This window comes from Chrysochloris asiatica, unplaced genomic scaffold (assembly GCF_000296735.1).
Source record: "Chrysochloris asiatica unplaced genomic scaffold, ChrAsi1.0 scaffold00202, whole genome shotgun sequence".
Taxonomy (NCBI): domain Eukaryota; kingdom Metazoa; phylum Chordata; class Mammalia; order Afrosoricida; family Chrysochloridae; genus Chrysochloris; species Chrysochloris asiatica.
In genome coordinates this window covers 5,300,268-5,321,818 of record NW_006408720.1, presented here as the reverse complement: position 1 = coordinate 5,321,818, position 21,551 = coordinate 5,300,268, and the positions used below count along the sequence as shown (strand labels likewise).

The window sequence follows — 21,551 nt, the reverse complement described above, 5'->3', positions numbered from 1 at the left end:
TGTGGCTAGCAGTCCAGTTTTTATTATTTGGAGCCGCCTGTGTTCCCAGTATACACACATATACCCATACAAACAAAAGAGAGAGTGAGGCTTAAAAGTGAATGGTAACACCAGGAAGAAATGCACATCTCAGAAGCATGTCAAACCAGAAGGCATCATTTACCATAGACAAAGCTCAGAAGGCAGACAGGGAGAGGAAAGAAGAATAAACAGAAACCAGGAATCCAGGGAGAAAGAGTGATTTTAAATTGTGTGGATTGAAATCATTGCCAGGAAAAAAACAAAACAAAAAACAAAACTGTATATAAATTGTTGAATAAAAAACCAATTTGCTTTGTAAACGTTCACCCAAACTATAAGAAAAAAAAAAAAAGAAAGTTTTTGGTGATTTTCTAGGTTGAAGCATATGCATATAAGGGTTAATTCCAATATGTGGATATTCCAATATTATGCATACTTGCACACATCCACACATTAGTTTTAATTTAGAATAGTCATCAAGCATAAAATAAATACCCGCAAAATACTTTCCTCTTTTTTCTTAGGTTAAATAATATACATTTAGCAGTACTTCTTGTGGTATACTGTGATTGAGTACAGAGATTTAGTCAATGTAAAATAAGCCGTGTTACTTCTAGGCCTGGCTCAAAGAAACTCTGTGAATGATACTCAATGCACATTTCTTTTATAGACTTAAATCAGATAATCATGGAAGACTGAAGGCATGTATTGAAGATGTTGGAATTTGGGGAGCGTTACGAGCCCTACTGAGCAAAAATGCACATGTTATATGAGAGTAAGTCAAAAAGTATTGCACTAGGATTCTAGTACATACAAGCAAGGGTTTATTTTAAACAAGACATGTTTACACATGTCTATGCTGTCAGTCGCTATGGGTCGGAACCGACTTGATGGCACTTACCAACAATAACAACAATGCTATCAGTGGATCGTTATAGACATGTTCTCTTGTCTTAATCTAATGAGGCATCTTAAAAAAAAAGATCCAATCAAAACTGTGGCTTCCAAGGGGATTATTTTGGTGAGTTAAATTTAAGGCAGAAAGGTCAGCTCAGACTGTTCTGGTGACTCTTTTTTGATTCCCAAGGGGTAGTCTTCACAGATTTTTCATATGATCACAGGACAATCATAGATGCTTATCAGGAAGAAGACTTAAGTAAATTGAAAAGGGGAGTTTCAAAATTGCTGAAGAGCAGAGAGTTCTTCAGTGATGGATTGTAGAGATGAAAACACTGCCTTTAGAAGTATTTAGTATAGAGAACTAAATGGAAGATACATTAAGAAACAATAGCTTCACATTTTGATATTTTTTAAAATAAGATTTCTATGATTTTGTAGCCATATTTTTAATCTACCCTTGTATCGGCTTTTAATGTTGTTAAGTTCTGTTGAGTCCATTCTGTCTCATTGTGTCCCTGATTATGGTTTCTAAGTAGAGACTGGTGGGTTTGAACCACCTATCTGGTGGTTAGCAGTCCAGTGCTTATCCTACAGCACCCAAAATTTCTTGTTTGTTACAACACCTGGAATACATTAATCAATACAACATTCCAAATAATTTTATTTATTGACATTCCAAGAGAAAAGTACAACTTTAAAATGAGAAGTTAGAAAGTTTTAAGGTGGTGAATTTGTGCTACTTTATACCTAGATTTCTAGGAAAAGGAAACTGTTAACAAAGAGTTAAAAGATTTGCAGTCATACCAAACATGGTGAGAGGGAAGAGGTAAGAAGAATCTACTTCAAGGAACATATATTAGTTAATTTTAGAATGTTTTCTGATACTAACATATCTGGCCAAACTCCCCATGATATACGAATGCATCACACACACTGCAGTTGTCACTGAGGCAGTTTGGACTTGAGGGGACTCCATTAATTTCAGAGCAGTACAGCTCCATAGGGTTTCCTTTATTTTCATGTTTTCTTCATAAGTTTTTCAATACCTGTGATCCTGCAGAAGTAGGTTGACAGGCCTTTCTTTAAAGATACCTCTGGTTGGATCTAAACCACAACTTATGAGTTATTAGCCCAGGGCTTAACTATTTGTGCTGCCCAGTGTCTCTATATAGAGCTACATGGTGGTGGGGGGTGGTGATGTGCCCTGGAGCTGGTTCTGACTCATAGTGACCCTGTATAGGGTTTCCAAGGCTGTAAATCTTTACAGGAGCAGAAAGCCTCATTTTTCTCCCACAGAACAGTTGGTAGTTTCAAACTGCTGACTTTGAGGTTAGCAGCCTGACTCCTAACTATTAAGTTACCAGAGCTCCTTATATATCTGCATACATATATGCATATACATTGTTTTTAATTGCCATCCAGTCAGTTTTGACTCATAGTGACCCTGTATAGGGTTTCCAAGGAGCAGCAGGTGGGTTTGAATCACCGACATTGTGGTTGGCAGTACAATGATGATCCTACAGAGCTACACCAAAACTCCATATGTATGTGTATATGTATATATTGGAGTCCTGGTGCAGTGCTGTGGGGTAATGCCTTGGACTGCAAAGTTGGTTTCAACCACAAGGTTAGTGGTTCAGGCTCACCAGCCACTCCTCAGAAACTGTATACAGGGTCACTATGGCTTAACAACAACAACAACACATACATAATATTACTTGGTATTTCATGCAAAAAGCATTTTATTTTTTAATTTTAATTAGACTCAAGAAATAGGAAAACATCAATAGTTTTCATTTTGTGTGTATGAACTAAAAGAAAAAGAGAAGCAAGTACTTTTTTTTTCCAAGTGAATAGAAGAATTCTGCCTACACAATAGCAAATCAAAGGACAAACTGAAGGAAAACTAGATTTTAAAGCTGAAAATCAACACAAATTACATTATGATGAATGTATACAATTATCTATGATAGTACGCAATTCTGATTTATACAGATTTTTCTTCAAATTATATTGTTTTAAACATTTCTTATGAATAAAATTAATTTCCAGTTTTGCTCTGAGCCATCAAATAACAAGCATCATGTAAATGAGAAGGAAACAAGAATCCATTTGGCCACTGTGCCAGGAGAGGCCCTAACAGCAGGTGATTACAATAAAAACCACCTTGTTGTTATATAGTTAACATCTGTGCTTTCTCAATGGTAAAGTAAATGAACATAATGGATATAGTTTTGGATTCCCATTTTGCCACCTGCCTTTACAAAATAATATGTAGAGTGTCTTCAAACCACACAGGCCATATCTCCCATACATCTTGCCAATTTCCCTTAAATGGTTGTATGCACCAATGAAAAGGAACAAATGCATTTTACCATTTTGTTCATGAGGAAAGAAAGCTTAAGCTTTTAGCAGTAAAAGGATAGAATCATAAGTATACCCCACCCTCTTTCCACAACCTTGTTTTGAGATGTGTCAAGACTAAAATTAAAAAACCTAGTAAAATTTCAGGATTATTTATAATTTTACAAAACATATAATATAAATAGAATTAGTTAAAAACAAAGGATATCTATGGACCTTTTGTGTTGATATAATAATATTGATAGTGATATAACTACCTAGATAAAAATAATTGATATTCTATGAGCAAATTTAATTCTATAGTTCCACAATTTCTTTGATTACAGTGTAGAAAACAATTGGTCAATTCCTTTCAGACACATAGAATTGTATCCTTAGACATCTAGTTATTATATTTCAAATATAATACATTTAGAAAATAAATGTTGCTTTTGTTCCATGCTTTCCGTAAGTTGTGACACACAGCGAACCCTGTATAGGGTTTCCGAGGCTGTAAATCTAAGATGGAGAAGAAAATCATAACTTCTCTCATGGAGTGCTCGTGAACTCGATCTTGTGGTTTGCAGTCCAGTGTTTATCCTGCATGCTCCCATGCTCCCATAAACAAACATGCTGCCAGCTAATTCCAAAAATGTAGTTTTCTATTGCGATGCACTTTCCAAGTTCTCATGTGGATAAATGTTGTTAAGTGCTATGGACTCAATTCTGACCCAGAGCAACCTGTATAAGATTTCCAAGAAGCTGCTGGTGAGATTGAACTGCAACCTAATGCTTATCCTATGGCTCCACACCACGACTCTCATGTGGATAATAAAAATGATAAAAATCTGTTATTAGAGTATTGTCTTAAATCTTGGAGTCCTGGTGTGGCGCTGTAGGATAAGCACTTGACCTCAAGGTCAGTTTGAACTGCAAGGTTGGTGGTTCAAACTCACCAGCCACTCTTCAGAAACCCTATACAGAGTTGCTCTGGGTTAGAACCTACTCAAGGGCACACAAAAACAACAACAACAACAACAACAACAACAGCATTTAAAACATTATTTGATTGAATGTAGTTTGCTTGCCTTTTAACACTTAATTTCACCAAATGTATTTCCTTTGCTTAACTATTTTATTTACAAATGAAATTTTGTTTGCAGACAAACTATTAAAATCAAGCCAGCCAATCTACAATGGAGTAGATTCTGACTCAAAGCCAGGAATCCTGTTCATGGTTTCCCAGGAGCACTGGTCCAGGGCTTACTTATCCTATAGTACCACACTAGGACTCCTTTTTAGTCAAATTGAAGGGCATTTTATCTTAAGTGAGAAGAAACTGGTACTTTTCTAGCTTTTTTCTTTACTTGTTTTGTATACTAGAAAGTTATTTGAAACAGCTGGACCTATTATCTCCTATGTAAAAAATAAAGGAATTAGATTTGAGGTTTACTAGCTATAGATGCTTCTCTCTGTGTTTTACAAAGCATAAGACTAGATTTTTCACATTTGATTAAATAATTGGGAAATACTCATACTATAGCCTCTAATAGGAGGAATAACAGAATGCTAGGATTTTAAAGAAATATATAAATACATGATGTATACGCGTTTCCTAAAATTGTCTGATTACAGTACTTTTTTTTTTTTTAATTGGAGGATAGTATTAGAAAGCACATTAGCATTTCTTGGATCACTGGGACTCTGCAGTGTTATTTTGAGGGAAAACATGGTATTAAATGGCATATGGGTCCTTTTCAGTTCTAAATTGCTATGGTAATTAGTTTTTCCCCAAAGGATAGCAGTCGGATAAGATTTGGACTACTAACTGAAAGGTCAGCAGTTCAAATCCACAAGCCACATTATCCAGAAGATCAAGTCCGGAGAGGATTACTTTGAATCTCTGGCCTCACAGTTTAGTGACTGCAACTCGGCCAAAGCCAGGGAGATCTGGGTGTCTTCAGCAGAGGTCAGATGCAGAAGTCATTCGAAGATGCCTTGTTTGCACTGCGGACAGGGGAGATGAGCTGGCTGGTGTTCACAGATTCTGGCATCCAACCGAGCACCCAACTCTGCTCCCTGTGCAAGTCATACAGTATTTATTCTTTCCATAATGGCTTGGAGGGGGCTCTGAGACCCCTGTCAGCTCCCTGTTGGGATGATCCCTGTTAGATCCCACTCTCCACATCTTAAGGAATTGATTTCAGAAAGGCCTTGGGGGATTGCAGGGGGATTCCAGAAGCAGGGACTTGTCCCAAAGAGGAGGCCTAGTCCTCTGGGCCGCCCATCCCCCAGTCCAGGAGGGCAGGCAGCAGGAGAGGTGGTTTCTGGTTATACTGTGTTCCTCTCTTCAGCTGCAAAACGCAGATGCTTAACTTGGGGGGCTTAGGGTGGCCTGGCTCTCAGGCCCTCTCAGAAGGTAAGCCAGTACCCTCCCCCACCCAACATTAAACCTTGGAACCACTTTAAAACAAAAAGACACAGCTAAGGGAGTTTGTCTCCATAAATATTTAAGCCTTGGAAAACTTTTCTATGGAGCAGGTCTATTTGTTCTATATGGTTATGAGTAGGAATCAACTTGATGGCATGGGTTTATCTATATATGAATTATATTGCATACTATAAATTTAACCGATAGATTTTAGGAATCATCCAGACACTTGTTACTGTAACTGAGGAACCATTAGATCTTATACATGTGCCTGCTACATTGTTCCTCTTTTAGATGCATAATTACTATCCATTAGCTTCATTATCTTAGTTTTTAAGTGTCCTGGCTTACTGAATTAAGGCAGCTGAATTAGAAACAAGTTCAATGTCATTTCCTTCAAACATTAACTCATTTTTCAGGGCTTGAGATACTGAACATGTAGCACCTGGCCTCATCTGAACTATATGAACATATTTTCACCCAATAAATTTAATTTCAGCAAGAGACTGTTCTTCTGAATAATGACACATAATTGACAAGTGAGCACACAGGGATCTCATTTTGTAACAGAAGTCTGCTGTTAACACTCCTGAGCATTTTCTATACATGACTACAGGTAATTTGTACTGTACTTAATTCTTCTCTATTTTCCCATGGTTTGTTAACCAGAATCTTGTTTTTCTTTCCAGGGAGAGTGAATTCTATATATGACTGAAGTCCCTCTACAGGGCTATTCTGGAACTCTTCACAATAACTATGTGTCCCTTCAGAGTGAGAGTGATGTCAATGTTTTCTGAGATCCAGTAAAGAGCCACTTAGCAAGTTTGAAAATCATAATTACATATTAACATAGGGGTCCCACTGAGACTTTTATGTCTTAGCATTGAGAAATATTTGCACATCTTTTTACTTATTCTAGAAAATTTAGACAATGTTCCTATTATAAATTTTTGCTTGGATATATATTCCCTTTGCAATAGATCTCCTGTCATTCTTCCTGTAGGATAAACTAGCACCATCTGCCTGATATGCAAATTGACATTTAAACCACCTAAAAGCTCTTTTTTTTTATGACATCTGGAGATAAAAATAAATTTGAAAATGCATTTAAAACTTTAAAATTTCCAAGGTCAACCTATGTTTTTACAACCAGTACATGTGTTTTATATTTCAAAAACTTATAAATTGTGCTACATATTTTATATTGATTTTAGTTGCTAATTTCAAAAACATGCATTATAATATCTGACCGTAAATAATCAAATTATAGGGTTTAATTTCTGATTTATTTAAATTCAGTGAAGATTCTTATTTGAATGTACATTTCCACAAGATTTTAGTTTTAAAATGTTTTCAAATACCTTTTAAAAATAATGTAGCTCTTTAGATAATTTCTATTGCATGTATAATACAGTATACTTATAAATAACACAATGATGCATAATATAATGGCACATACATAAAACCTGTGAAATTAGAAACGTGTGAAAGAAGGAAAGGTCAAATATTTCTCACTAATCGAGAATGACAGAAAAGTGGGTAGACCGCATGCTGTCAAAGGTGAAAAGTTGTATGACACCAAAAAACAAGGTAATATCATCAACTACTCTCATGTGTCATGTTACAAAAGCAAAATGAAAATTACTCTTAGAAGTTTAGAGTCAATTGCTGGAAAATAGATTTCAAAAGACTGATAAATAACTAGTGACTTTATTAGCCTTATTAAGTGATTTGAATTATAAGTGACTTAATTAAAACCATTCATTAATTCACATGTTTCTTATTTCCTGCAGTCTAGTATGTATCAGGAGTCCTGGTATGACACTGTGGGTTAATACACTGAACTGAAAAGTCATTTTGAACAGCAAGGTCAGTGGTTCAAGCTCACCAGCTGCTCCTCAGTAACCCTAATCAGGGTCACTGTGGGTCGGAACCAACTTGAGTATACTTAACAACAACAACTATGTGTCAGTGTAGTTACTACAGAGATAAACAATGCCTGATACCAAAGCTAATGGAAAATGTCCACATATAAACAAACTATAATGAGATATGAGAGTATTCTGAGAGGTTTTTTGTTTTCCCCATGGTGTACATTTGCAAGTTCCCTTCAGAAGAGGGGTAACTAACCAAGATTTCATTGCAAGGGCACAAAAAATTCCTAGATGATATAAAAACTGAACTGAAAGTTGAGTTCTACAAAAGTATAAGTGTGATACTGTTTTGTGAAGAAAAGTAATCATTCCAGACAGAATTTCAAGTAAAACAACATGGAATTGATTATGAGTAAGTGAAGAGGACTTAAAATACTTAATGATGAAGATCAATGCACCTCAATATAAAGAAAACAAAAATACTCACAACTGAACTAATACATAGCATCATAATAAACGAAGAAAATATTGACGTTGTTAAAGACATCGTTTTGCTTGTATCCACTCATGGAAGCAGCAGTATTGTCTTTGTTACTAAATTTTAATATTTGTTGTTATTTTATTCTTTGACAAGTATTATTGTTAAGTGCCACTGAGTTGGTTCCGACCCATTGCGACCCTGTATAGGGTTTATGAGGAGCAGCTGGTGAGCTTGAACCGCCAACCTGCAGTTCGAACGGCTTTGCAGTCGGGAACATTAACCCACAGCGCCACACCAGGACAAATATATCCCAGACACATTTTCTAAAAGGTATTTAATTCTGTAAGGGAAAATTTAAATTTCAAGTAATTAAAGGAAAAAAAAAAAAGAAGACTATTTGAAACTTTGTGTTATCAAACAAGGAGTCCTGGTGTAGTGTTACAGGATAAGCAGTGCACTGCTAACCACAAGGAAAGCAGTTCAAACCCACCAGTGCCGTCTCTGAAACTCTATACAACAGGGGTGTGGAATGTACAGTCCGTGGGCCACATGTTCTTAAGTGCCGTTGAGTCGGCTTCGAACAATAGCAACCCTATATAGCATTTCCAAAGGAGCTCTCGTAGCGTAGTGGTTACGAATCGGGCTGCTAACCTCAAGATCGGCAGTTTGAAACTACCAGTGGTTCTGCGGGAGACAGGTGAGGCATTCTGCTCCCGTAAAGATTTACAGCCTCGGAAACCCTGTGCAGGGTTACTATGAGTGGGAACGGACTCCGCAGTACTCAACAACATCAATAGCATTTCCGAGGACTGACTGGTGAGCCTTAATCCCCGACCTTGTGGTTCAGACCTACTTTGCAGTCCAGCCATTAACCCACAGCGCCACACAAGGACTCCGGGGGGCTGTATAGAAATCATTTGGTCTGACCCTGCCAAGACAACCACAGTTCTAGCCATAACATTATTGTTATGTGTCGTTAAGTCTATTCTGACTCATATTGAACCTACATAGGCTTTCTGAGGAGTTACTGGTGAATTTGAACCACCAACCTCGTGGTTCAAACTGACCTTGTGGTAGGGCGCTTATTCTATAGTGCCACACAAGGATCCATTACATTAGGACGGATTTAATTAAATGTTTGACCAAATATAGCAGGCTAATTTTTTAAGTTGATAATTTTATATGGCCCGCAAATGATGTTATAAATATCCAAATGGACTTTGGCAGGATAAAAAGGTTCCTCATCTTTGCTATACAAGTTTGCTGTGCATTGGAACCAATTCAACTGCACTTGATAACAATATTATTAAACTATGATAAAGTTGTGCAATTGTCTATGTTTGAGTGTATTTGTTTTCCTAGATGTAAAAGTCCCTGAATGGCACAAATGCTTAAGAACTGGACTGTTAGCCAAAAGACGGCAATACAAACACATGGAGAGGCATCTCTGAAGGCAGGCTTGGAGAATTGCTTTCAAAAGGCCAGAGCCTTGAAAGTCCTATGGAGCAGCTGTTCTCTGACAAACACTAGTCACCATCAGATGGTATTAACCTGATGACAACTAATTCTCTGTATGAAAGCATACACGTTTTACTTTATATTGGAATTTTTTCTTACTCTTAATTTAAGAGAATGAGACAGTTCGTAACTATATACCACACATGAAAATATAAGTAGAAATATCAAGTAACAAATTGAAAACATCAGAAAGGTGCAAAAGATTTTAGATGATAAAGCTGTTGAGGAAAGTCTATTATAAAACTCTACAATATTAAAGATTTTACCAGGGAGATGATTATTGACCTAGAAGTAAATGAGTGTGAGTGGTATAATGAATGCATCATTATCTCAGAAAGTATCATGATTTGGAGTCCTGGTGAGGCTTTATTGGATAAGCACTGGACTGCTAATCACAAGGTTGGTGGTGCAAACTCACCAGCGGCTCCCTGGAAACCCTGTACAGCATTTAGCAACAACATTACCTTAGAATACCAGTACCAATTATTAACTACTTGCATAAATTGAAAGGAACCCCAGTAGTACAATGGTTAAAGCATCTGGCTGCTACGGAAAGGTAAAAGGCTTAAATCAGCTAACTTTTCCTTGGGAGAAAAATGTGGCAGTCTGCTTACATAATCATTACAGTCTCAGATACTGTACAAGGCAAATCGAAGTAGTTTGCCATTGTGTGTCCCTGCATTAATAGTCAGAAATTGGCATTTCAAACTTACCCCAAGATTCCTCAGAAGACAAGCCCAATGATCTGGTTCCAAAAAGGCAAAACCTTGAAAACCCTTTGGTGCAGTTTTATTCTGACACTTATGGGTTGCCATAAGTTGGAATCTACTTTACAGTAACTAACAATAACAATAATAATGAAGAAAGTATAAGATCTTATATATATTGTATAGATGCTACAGTACATAATAAAGCACTGTTATTATATTTTAAAAATCCATTATATAAATAGTAGTACAAAATGTAAAACAACCAAATATTTATCAACAGGTGAATGGATACGCAAAGTGTGCTTACACCAATAAAATTCCACTGTCCTACAGTCCATTCCAAGGAGCTCTGGTAGCATAGTGGTTACAAATCAGGCTGCGAATCTCAAGATCAGCAGTTTGAAACTACCAGCTGTTCCACAGGAGAAAGATGAGGCTTTCTGCTCCTGTAAAGATTTAGAGCCTCAGAAACCCTGTATAGGGTCGCTATGAGTTGGAACCGACTCCACGGCACATGAGAAAAACAACAACTGTCCATTCCAACTCAAATCGACCTACAGGACAGAAAAGAATTGCTCCCTAGAGTTCTCAAGGCTGTGAATATAGAAGCAGACTACTACCTCTACTTTTCCCTGAGAATCTGCTGGTTGGTTCAAACTACCTACATTTCAGTTAGCAGTCTAATGCTTAGTTCATTGTGCCATCAATACCCAACTATAAAAAGAGCAGATGTACACTACTGATCCATTCAACAATTTGAATGAATCTCAAAGACAATGTTGTTAGTTGTTAGGTGTCGTGTCATGGAGTCAATTATAACTCAAAAGTGATCTTATGCACTAGGAGTCCATTGTGTTGCTGTTGTTGGTAAGTACCCTCAAGTCAATACTGACTCATATTGACTTTGTATAGGGTTTCCAAGGAGCAGCTGATGGATTTGAATGCCAACTTTGCCATTCAAACAGACCTTGAGGTTCAGTGCATTACCCTGTAGTACCACATTAGGGCAAGAGGAATCCATTCTAGTGACGATTATATAGTATCTTCACTGTTTAAAACTCAGTATATTAAAAACTTAAGGTTAATACAATTTCATTATGTTTATATTTTACATTAATAACCAGAAAATATTTATGAACTTTTAATGAGCTTGCCTTACAAGAGTATGCAGAGAGAAAAGCATTGGGCACTGGCTAAAATTTTGTGTAACAAGTAGACTCTAAAAATGCTTACATAGTTTTAGAGTTCAAAATATAATTACAAGAAGAGCATGGTATTACAAAAGCTAAGGGATTCTCTCAGCTAAGGTTATTCACTGTATAAGTAGATATGTGTTATTTTTTCAGTTAACCAGAACCTGATTGGAACTTAATTCAACAGCATTGTAGGAGGTTGTGGAACAATATACACTTGTCTGTGGATATTCATCAGCTACATGCTCAAATTTCTGATACAAGTAATTCTCAAGTTGAGAGTTGAGTGGCTACTAATTTGCTACCTCGGCCAGAGATTAAGTTCCCCTGTGAACTTGGTTGAACCTCAGCATAGTGATCCTGCTTGGTCGCCTTAGAGCAGGTGGTGGTCTGGCAACATCTTGCGTGTGGGGTCCCCAGCCAGTCTCCTTCCTCCCTGCCTTCTTCGGATGGTGGCTGTTTATGCTGTACGTGTGGCCAGAGATGGGCAAGGATCACGTGGAACCTCGGCAACCTAAGACAGAGCCATTGCCATGCTACAATGCGTTTCGATGACAGGTAAGACTGAGGAATTCGCACTGACCGCCTAAGACAGGCAGCGTCCCTTAAACAAATAATAAATAAGGGGGAATCTGATGCAGACCATGCAGACCCGGTCAGGAGTTCAAGTCCCTGTGGGCCCAAGCGTTGCTGACCGTCCAAACCATAGGCTCTGAGGATCAGACTTTAGCCACCTAGCAGACATAGCAAAATGTCCCTTATCTGATATTCAGTTACTCTGGTTAGTAATTCCATACATGAGCCCTGGATACCCACAGATAAATGTATAAACCTTCCCTAAAAGCCAAGACTGTAAATTCCAAAAAGGCAAAGTTCCCAACAAACCAAAAAAAGCTAAAGAGGATAGAGAGAAACTCTGTTAACTGATGGTATGTGAAGGGGATTATAATCAATGTAATGAAACAATGTATATGAATGTTTGAATGTGAAACCAATGATGTGCCCTGAAAACTTTCACTCAATCCACAATAAAAACCTTAAAAAAAAAAAAAAAAAAAAAGCTAAGGGATTACAGAGTTTTAATGTTGTTGATAACATTGATGTGTTTGATTTTTATATGTGTCAACTGTAGATGAGAATTTTCTTTAGGCAATGACTAAAAAGCATTCATTGTACTTGACATGTATAGAGTGAGCTAAGGCAGAGCAATATTCATTCACTCTTAGGAGCACAAACCAAGAAACAGCAGTGAACTCAGATGGGGTAATGAGTAGGTGAGAATAATATGTGAAGACATATTTTTCATATAGCTTTTTTGAAATGTGAAAAGAAGTTCAAAAAACAAATCGAACAAACTACAACTCCCAGACTTTAGGTAATATATACTGTCCACTAATTCAAACTAGTGGTCATTTCACATTTATAATTTATGTTTCTATATTTATTTCTCGATGTGTTATAAAGTTATCTTTTAGTTGGATAAAAGAAAAAAGTAGAACATAAATGGCAAAAATCTCTGTTCTCAAGACTCAGCCTAAATTAGTAATTCTAAACACTGCTTATACAAGAGAATTGAATAGTATCTAAAATGTGAGCTGTTTCCTTATTTAATTTCATCGTTCTATCTAATCCTAAGGAGCTCTGGTAGTGTAGTGGTTACGAATCGGGCTGTGAACCTTAAGGTCAGCGGTTCGAAACTACCAGCTGCTCCGCGGGAGAAAGATCAGGCTTTCTACTCCCGTAAAGATTTACACCCTTGGAAACCCTGTACAGGGTCGCTATGGGTCGAAACCGACTCGACGGCACTTAACAACAACAATCTAATCCTGGATATTTCTTATAAACTGCTTTCACTCTATTCACTCCACTCTTATCTGTGTTACCTGGCAAACGAAATGTTGTAGATTACCCTGAGAACATTGTGAAAATTATTGTGCAAAATAAACTGGGCATACAGATCTCTGACCCCCAACTTGGGTCTTATTTATGCTTGAGATCCATTCTTGAATTGCATAGATGACTTTGTGAAGATCCTTGTTCCTTGTCAAGCATTATCAAACAATTGAAAGAGGAGGGAGAATTAAACTATATATGCATATATAGTCCTAGTGTGGCACTATAGGGTCAGCACTGGGCTGCTAACCACAAGGTTGGTGGTTCAAACCCACAAGTCCCTCTTTGGAAATTCTATACAGGGTTGTTACGAGTCAGAACTGACTCAATGGCATTTAACAATAGCAACAATATAAACACATACATTTTGTGGTGATGTGGGTTAATGCACTGGACTGCAAAGTTGGTTTGAACCACAAGCTCACCAGATGCACCTTGAAAGCTCTATACAGAGTCGCTATGGGTAGGAACTGACTCAATGGCACTTAACAACAACAATAGCAATATACACACATATATATATCTTTGTATTGTTATTGTTGTTAAGTATAATTGAGTCAGTTCCAACTCATAGTGACCCAGTGTAGTGTTTCCAAGGAGCTGCTGGTGGGTTTCAACCAAGGACCTTGTAGTTTCAAACCAAGCTTTCAGTCCAGTGCGTTATATTAGATCTATATGATGGCTATTAAATAAACCAAAACCCTGTTATCTAGTTGGTTCCAATTCACAGTGACCCTATAGGTTCAAGTAGAACTGCTCCTTAGGGTTTCCTAGACTATAAATTGTTGTTAACAAATAGCTTCATCTTCTCCCAGAGTTTGGCTGAAGGTTTGTACCACAGACATTTCATTAGTAGCCCAATGATTAACCCTCTGAGTCATGGCCTCTTATATAATGACTATATGATCTATATAATCTATATCCTACATTTATATCCCTCCTACCCAATGGCCCTCTGCCCTCCTTCCAGATACGCCATGGCCCTCCTCTAGTCTACTTGTTGTAGAGTCAACAGTTCTTGGTATAACATTATTTCTCTTCTCAAGGGATCCTCTTCATGAAACTCCTATTCTTAGTATTCTGGTAACTTCTCTCTTCTTTGTTCTGTTCAGTTCTAATATTGGAACTCTTACTAGACCCTGTTCACACTACTGTAATTAAGCTCTTAACTAAGCTCTCCTCAATTGCCCCAGATATAGTAGTAATTTGTTTCTGATCTGAACCCTGCTTTTTTACTACTATTATCATTAAAGTTTTCCTGATATGGCACTGTAGGATAAGCAGTGGACCACAAGGTCTCTTTGAATTACAAGGTGGTGGTTAAAACCCACCAGTCGCTCCTTGGAGAAACATTATAAAGGGTCACTATGAGTCAGAACTGACTTGATGGTACTTAACAACAACATTATCACTAAAATACTTTTAGTGAAATCTAAAAAAGTGAAAAAATGGCATATCACATTGGTGAAAGAAAAAATACAGCATTTTTACAGTTTCATAGCTATGCTTTATAAGGAGTCCTGGTATGATGCAGTAGGATAAACACTGAACTTCTAACTGAAAGGTTGGTTGTTCAAACCCATTAGCTGCTACTTGGAAAACCTATACAGGGAGGATTACTATGAGTTGGATTCAACTCTACAGCTTTTACTAACATGTTTTATAAAATAAAGCATATATTAGCACTGTGGACTAATGCAATGGACTTTAGAAACTGTTTGAACAACAATGTCGGTGGTTCAAGCTCACAAGCTGTTCCTTGAAAGCACTATACAAAGGTCACCATGGGTTGTAACTGACTTGACATCACTAAACTTGGCTGTTAAAACCCACCAACTGCTTCTCAGAAACACTATATCTATCTATATCTATCTATATATACATGTGAACACACTTCACACATACAAACACACTTATACATACATATATAAGTGTGTTTACGTGTGTGTGTTGTTATTGTTAGGTGCCATTGAATCAGTTCTGACTCTTATTGAATGTATATCAGTGCCATAGTCACAATTATTTTTAAGAGTCCACTGTTACTACCACTATGTCAGTCCATCTCATTGGGGGTCTTCCTCTTTTTCACTGAAACTTCATGATACCAAACATGATTTCCTTCTCCAGGTTCTGGTACCTCCTGACCTCATGTCCAAAGTATGATTGACAAAGTCTCACTATCTATGCTTCTTAAGAAAATCCTGGGTGTACTTCTTCCAACACAAATTTGTTTGTTCTTCCGGTAGTCCATGGTACTGTCAATATTCTTCAACAACACCATAATTCAAATGCATCTATCTTTTATGGTCTTCCTTATTCATTGTCTAACGTTCACAACCATATGAGGCTTCTGTTAGGCTGCCTTTATCCTTGAAGTCAAATCTTTATTCTTTAACACTTTAAGGAGGTCTTTTGCAGTAGATTTGCCTAATGCAATAAGTCATTTGATTATAGCCAATAGTTCATGCTGATTCCATGAGTGCTGAATGTGGATCTAAGCAAAATGAAGTCTTGACAACTTCAGTGCTTTCTCCGTTTATCATGATGTTATTTATTGGTCTAGTAGTTAGGATTATTGCTTTCTTTACATAGAGGTGCAGTCCATATTGAACACTATAGTCTTTAACCTTTATCAGTATTTTAAGTCCTCTTTGCTTCTAAAAAGTAAGGTTGAGTCATCTGCATATTGCCAGTTGTTAATAAATCTTCCAATTCTAATATCAAGTTTTTCATCTTGTTATCAAACCTCTCAGATTATGTGCTCAGCATACAGACTGAAAAAGTATGGCAAGTGGATAAAATCCTTGCACACACCTTTCCTGATTGAGTCAGTTTCCACTCATAGCAACTCTATACTGGGTGTCCTAAGAGCAGCAGTTTGTCAGTTTGAACCTCAGACTTTGTGGCTCTCAGTCTAGTGCTTATCCTACATGCCACACTTTTTTTTTTTTTTCAAATGCCATTGAGTTAGTTCTGAATCACAGAGACCCTGTATAGGGTTCCCTAGAAGCAGCTGGTGAATTTGTACTGCTGACCTTACAATTCATAAGACCTTGTGGTCCAGTGCTTATCATACAGTGCCACACCAGGACTCCTAGGTGTTATTTAAAAAAAAAAAAAAAAATGTCCTATCAAAACAGTGACTTCTGTGGTGATATGCGGTGATATTTAAATTCAAGGCAGAGAGACCAGCTCAGTTTTTGGGGGACTTCCCAAGGGGTACTCTTAATAGATTTTCTCAAATTATACAAAGCTATCATAGGGACTTATTAATTAAAAAATGGATTAGAAAAATGAAAAACTAAATTAATGTGAAAAAAAAAACAAAAAAAACCCAGGAAAGTTGTGCCAAGGAATTTTTTTTCCCCATTATGATAATGCACCTGCTGATTTGTTGAGAGTAGCAAGGGTTGGCCTATGATTATTTCATTGGAAAATCTTAGCCCATCCACTCTAAAGCATTGGTCTTGCCCCTTCTAACTTGTTTATATTCTCCAAACTTAAAGGAAGACAAGTTGAGTCACCCCAGAATGCTTGTCATGGATTGAATTGTGTTCTTCAAAATTACATGTCACTTTTCTTTGTAATGATTCTCAGTGGTTTTGAAGTGATGATGAAATGAAGTAATGCAATAATCTCCCATGTTGTGATATGATATGGTAAGCTTGAAGGAGGAGGCCCCTACCCATAAGATCTTGAGGCCTGGCTATAAGAACTTGAGGCCTAGGAATGAGAGAGGAGACCACTGCCCATAAGACCTTGAGGCCTAGGTCACACACAAAAGAAATTAGCAGCTTTTTCTGCTTTTGTAAAAAGCCGTATATCTTAGGAATCACCAATGAGAAAGTAACACAGTGGTTTCACCACTCAGCCTTATGTAATCCCGTATAAAGCTAGTACAAAAGCTGTATCAGGGAACTCAGCATTTGGGACATTAGTCCACCAATGCAATGCTAGCAATAAAGCCTCTTCCTCGAATAGCACTGGTGTTCTGATGATTTCTTTCTCCAGTTCGGGCCTTGTCTTTCTACAACAAGATATTCAGTTGTAAAGGATTACCAGTTATATCCAACAACCTTATTCCCCTCATAGCCCTGATCAGATGTAAGGAGCTTCGTTATGGAGTGACCTACAACACCTTTTATCTTGTTGTCGTTGTTGTCAGGTGCCACCGAGTTGGAACAGACTCATAGCGACCCCATGCACAGCAAAATGAAACAATGTCCGATCCTGGGCCAACCTCACTACTGCTGCCACACTTGAGTTCATCAATACTGCCACCTGGCCAATTCATCTCGTTGGGGGGGTCTTCCTCTTTTTCTCTGACCCTCCATCTTACCAAGCATGATATCCTTCTCCAGCAACTGTTCCTCCTGACAATATGTCCAAAGTATGAGAGACGAAGTTTAGTAGAAGTTTACTAGAGATAAAATTAGAGATAAGCTGAGACAAAAACCTACTTCAAGATCTCCATTGAGGCAGAACTATGCACAGGGCCTCATGTCCCCCAATCCCACACCTCGTTCCTAGAGCCAAGTTCACACTCCAGGAGCTAAGCAACAGACCACCTTAGCCTAATGTGATAATTATTTGTTGTTAAGTTCCATCGAGTCAGTTCCGACCCATAATCACCCTATATAGGATTTCCAGGGAGTGGCTGGTGAGCTTGAACTGCTGACCTTGCAGTTCAAAAGGTTTTGCTGTCTGGTGCATTAACCCACAGTACCACACGAGGACTCCCCAGGATAATCTCCTGTTCCTGACCCACCTCAGGGAGGGAACAAAGCTGGAGCTAATGTTTACCCAAGGAGCTCTGGTAGTGGTAGCGTAGTGGTTGCGAATGGGATTGCCAACATCAGGGTCAGCAGTTCAAAACTACCGGTGGTTCTGTGGGAGAAAGATGAGGCCTTCTGCTCCCATAAAGATTTGAGACCACAGGAAAGGGTCACTATGAGTCAGAAATTACGATACTTAACAACAACAACAACAATGTTTACCCACTTCTACTCTGTAACTGTTTGCTTCAATGCTCACAAACTCTTCCCCATCCTGCGTTTGAACCTGTCAATCCCAGGTAGCCCCATCTAGCTGTTGGCCCCCTCTAACCAATCTCAAACAGACTCATGCATGCACTCTCTATTCCCTATAAAATACTCTCAAACAGGGAAGATGGGGCTTATTCTTTGGATACGAATCCACTGAGCCATGAATCCATTGAGCCACGTATAGGCACAATAAAAGTCCTTCCTTTGTTACAATCCCGGCAGTGTTGGCAATTGCTTCAGAGCCACTCTGGTAACACTATGAGTTGAAACTGACTCAATGGGACTCAACCACAACCACCAGGAAAGAAGGGGGTTCTGGTGTGGTGCTATAGGGTAAGCACTTAACTGCTAACTGTAAAGGTCAAAACCCACCAGCCACTACTCAAAAACCCTATACATGGTTGATATGAGAAAGACTCTACTTAACTATTGTTGTTGTTAGGTATCATCGAGTCGGTACCGACCCATAGTGACCTTATGAACAGCAGAACGAAACATTGCCTGATCCTGGGCCAACCTCACTACTGTTGCCACTTGGAAAATCCATCTGGGGGTGGGGGGGGAGTCTTCCTATCTTTCTCTGACCCTTCACTTTACCAAACATGATATCCTTCTCCAGTGACTGGTCCCTCCTTACAATATGTCCAAAGTATGAGAGATGAAGTTTGGCCATCTTTGCTTCTAAGGAGCACTCTGGCTGCACTTCTTCCAACACATATCTGTTGGTTCTTTTGGCAGCCCATGGCACTTTCAATATTCTCTTCCAACACCATAACTCAAAGGCATCAATTCTTCTATGGTCTTCCTTATTCACTTTTGTATGCATATGAGGTTATTGAAAACACCATGGCTTGGGTCAGGCGCACCTTAGTCCTCAAGCTGACATCTTTGCTATTCAACAATTTTAAAAAAGGTCCTGTGCAGCAGAGTGGCCTAATGCAATAAGTCATTTGATCTCTTGACTGCTGCTTCCATGAGTGTTGATAGTTGATCCAAGAAGAATGAAGTCCTTGATAACATAAAACTTTTCTCCATTGATAAGAATGTTGTTTATTGGTCCAGTAGTGAGGATTTTTATTTTCTTTACACTGAGATGCAATCCATACTGAAAGCTGTGCTCTTTGATCTTCATCAGTAAATGTATTAAGTCCTCTTCACTTTCAGCAAGCAAGGTTGTATCATCTGCATATCTCACGTTGTTAATGAGTCTTCCGCCAATCCTGATGCCACGTTTTTCTTCAGATTATTTGCTCAGCATACAGGTTGAGTAAGTCTGGTGAAAGAATACAACCTTGTTGCACACCTTTTTAAATTTTAAAACATTCAGTGTTCCCATGTTCTTTTTTAAAAACTGCGTCTTGGTCCAGGTACAAATTCCTCATGAGCACAATGAAGTGTTCCAGAATACTCATAGTTCGCATTGTTATCCATAGTTTGTAATGATCCACACAATCAAAAGCCTTTGCATAGTCAATAAAGCACAGGTAAACATCTTTCTGATAATTCTTTGTTTTCAGCCAAGATCCATCAGACATCAGCAATAATATCCCTTGTTCCATGGCCTCTTCTGAATCCGGCTTAAGCCGCTGGAATTTCTCGGTCAATGTATGATTGTACCCATTTCTGTATTACTGTTAGCAAACTTTACTCGCATTGGGATATCAAAGAGATTGTCCGATGATTTCCACATTCCATAATATGGATCTCTTCCAATCAGTTGACCAGATAGTTGTCTTCCAAATTTCTTGATGGAGATGAATAAGTGTCTCCTGTGCTGACTCCCTTTCTTGAAAGATTTCAATTTTCATTTCATCAATTCCTGGTGCCTTGTTCTTTGCTAATTCCTTCAATGCATCTTGGATTTCTTCCTTCAGTATCATTGTCTGTTGATCATATGCTACTTCTTGAAACAGTTGAACATTAACCATTTCCTTTTGGTAGAGTGACTCTGTGTATTTCTTCCATCTTCTCTTGATGCTTTCTGCATCATTCAATAATTTGCCCTGAGAACCTTTCAATAATGAAATTCAAGACTTGAATTTTTTCTTCAGTTCTCCCAACTTGAGAAATGATGAGCATGTTCTTCCTTTTTGGTTTTCTGATTCCAGATCTTTGAACATTTTGTTGTAATATTTGGCTTTATTTTCTTGAGCTGATCTTTGAAATTTTCTGTTCAGCTCTGGAACCTGCTCATCTCTTCCTTTTCCTTTAGCATCTCTATGCTGGAGAGCAAGTTTCAGTGTCTCTTCAGACATCCATTTTGACTTTTTCCTTCTTTCTTGTCTTCTCAATGATGTCTTGCTTTCTTCATGTATGATGTTCTTGATGTCATCCACAACTCTTCTGGTCTTCTATCTTTAGTGTTTAATGTAAAAATGGCCACCACTCATCTGTCAGTTTGTCGTACTGTGGTGGCTTGTGAGTTCCTGTGATTCTGAAAGCTATGCCACTGGTATTTTAAATACCAGCTGGGTCACCATGGTGGACAGGTTTCAGATGAGCTTCTAGATGAAGACACACTAGGAAGAAAGAGTGACAAACTACTTCTGAATCTTTATTCACTGAAAATCTTATGAATAGCAGAGAAACACTGTCAGATATAGTGTTAGAAAATGAGCCCCTAAGGTTGGAAGGCACTCAAAATGCGACTGGGGAAGAGCTGCCTCCTCAAAGTAGACTTAACTTGATAACAGGAATGGAGTAAAGACAGTGGGAGAAAAGCTCGTGGTACCTTCATTTGCTGATCAGGCACAACTCAAAATGAAGACAAATAGCAATAAACATTCATTGAAAATCAGAACATGGAATGTACAAAGTATGAATCTTAGAAAATTGGAAGTTGTAAGAAATGAAATGGAACACATAAACATCGATGTCTTAGGTATTAGTGAGCTGAAATGAACTGGTATTGGCCATTTTGAATCTGACAACCACACGGTTTACTATGCAGGCAATGACAAATTGAAGAGGAATGGTGTTGCATTCATTGTCAAAAAGAACATATCTAGATCAGTCATGATGTACAATGTTGTCTGTGATAGGATAATATCCATGCGCCTGCAGGGCAGCCCAGTTAATACCACTATTATTCAAATTTACTAACCAACCACTAAAGCTAGTGAGGATGAAATAGAAGAATTCT

General features: G+C 38.0%; 1 protein-coding gene and 1 pseudogene across 3 annotated transcripts in view; both read right to left on the bottom strand.

Annotated features, from left to right (window-relative positions):
- Nucleotides 1–21,551, bottom strand: part of FSTL5 (follistatin-like 5) — a 1,065,399-nt gene that overhangs the window by 602,365 nt on the left and 441,483 nt on the right. The gene's annotated exons all lie outside the window — the stretch shown is intronic.
- Nucleotides 6,022–21,551, bottom strand: part of LOC102835636 — a 28,690-nt pseudogene continuing 13,160 nt past the window's right edge.